Genomic DNA, 2,087 nt, shown 5'->3' with positions numbered 1-2,087 from the left:
TCGATGGCAGTGAGTCTGAGTGAACTCCGTGAGTTGGTGATGGACAGGGAGGCCTGGCGTGCTGCTATTCATGGGGTCACAAAGAGTCGAACATGACTGAGTGACTGAACTGAACTGAACTGAACTGAGTGGAGAAACAGACATAGAGAATAGACTTATGGACATGGGGAGAGAGGAGGAGAGGGTGAGATATATGGAAAGTGTAACATGGGAACTTACATTACCATATCTAAAATGATAGCAAACTGGAATTTGCTATATGGCTCAGGAAACTGAAACAGATGCTCTGTATCAATCTAGTGGGGTGGGGTGGGTCAGGAGATGAGAGAGAGGTTCGAAAAGGAGAGGATATATGTATACCTATGGCTGATTCATGTTGAGGTTTGAAGAAAACAGCAAAATTGTGTAAAACAATTGTCCTTCAATAAATATATAAATTGAAAAGAAAAAAAAAAGATGCAGTGTATGTGTACATAGGCCTGATTCACTTTACTACACAGCAGAAAATAACACAATATTGTAAAACAACTATAAAAAAAATTAACGGGGGGTAAAAAAAAACAAAAAACAAAAAACCAACACCTTGGTTATTAATTAGGGCTAGGGATACAGCCTAAAAAGACCTTTCCTTCTTGAGCAACACCACTATCGGTGTGTGATGACACTATTGGTTAGAGACTAACTAAAGGCAAATATAGACTTTGAATGATTTTAGAAGATGTATGAGAAGTGAATGAAGATAATAATGCATTTATTTAATCATTACCAAAATCCAGTGAGGTAAGGAGAATGATTTTTCTGAATTACCAGCTGTGGAAATTAAAGTATAGAAAGGAGTTACTCTCCCAAGTTCCTACAATTACTTCTGAAAACATTAGTCTGAGGTGTTTAGACTGTATATATACCAGTGCTTCTCAATTTTAACTTGTAGCATGTGAAAGAATGGGAATATTGGCAGAAGTCATAAACAGTTAGTCCAGAGGCAGATCCACATTATAAATTGTTTTGTTTTGCTAGCACTATATTTTATGTTTGCTAGCTTATTTTCTTTTGTTTTAAAAATATGGTAGATTTTAAATTTACTAAAGTACACATAATATTTAGATCACCAGTTGACATTTTTTATTTTGCCTTTTTATGGAAAGAATCAGAAGTTCTGGAAATATTCATGACTGCACCATAGCCATCTGTTAGGTCTAAGTTGAAGCAGTCCTCTGTAGAGGAGGCATGCACCCTCCACTCAACCTGTCTCACTCCTTATATCATTTGCTTGGCCATATTGTTAATTATGCCATCTGCTATAGAACATACAAAGACCTTTAAAAAGTACCCTTAATTGTCTGTAAAGGTGAAAAGATGGCTATTAACTCTTTTGTAACCCAGATAGTATTGGTGCCAGGTGAAGATAGAAACAATTCCAACTAACCCTGGCATATACCTTTTCACTTTCTATATCCTGACAAAATCTTTTTAGTAGCAGAATTAAGAAATTACTATTTTGCTGATAATTTGTTAGGGAAGTGGCGGTTAGAGTTACATCACACCTCAGAAGCAAAATTATAATAAAGTATCAATGAGGTGTCTCTATTTACCAGCACACTAAGTGCGGGTGGCTGTGACCAGCACACTAAGCATGACTGAGAGGAGCTACCCCATGTCCAAGGTCAGGGGCAGAAGCCGGGAGGACCCATGCCCGGAGGGCAGCAGCCAAGAGGAGTTACCCCATGTCCGAGGCCAGGGTCAGCAGCCGAGAGTGCCAGGCTGCAATGGTGCAAGAATGGCCAAGAGGAGCTATCCAGTCTCTGGGGCCAGGGGCGGCTGGGAGGAGCCATCCCATGCCTGAGGTCAGGGGCGGTGGCTGGGAGGAGCAACCCCACGTCCAAGGAATGGTGGCTGCAAAGGCACAGGAAGGCCTGGAGGAGCTATCCCACGTTGAAGGTTAGGAAGGGAGGTGGTGAGGAGACACCCTTCGTCCAAGTTAAGGAGCAGCATCTGCGCTTTGCTGGAGCAGCTGTGAAGAGATACCCCACGCCCAAGGTAAGAGAAACCCAAGTAAGATGGTAGGTGTTGCAAGAGGGCATCAGAGG

This window comes from Capricornis sumatraensis, chromosome X, assembly GCF_032405125.1.
Source record: "Capricornis sumatraensis isolate serow.1 chromosome X, serow.2, whole genome shotgun sequence".
In the NCBI taxonomy this organism is placed as follows: domain Eukaryota; kingdom Metazoa; phylum Chordata; class Mammalia; order Artiodactyla; family Bovidae; genus Capricornis; species Capricornis sumatraensis.
This window is presented reverse-complemented; position numbering follows the sequence as displayed.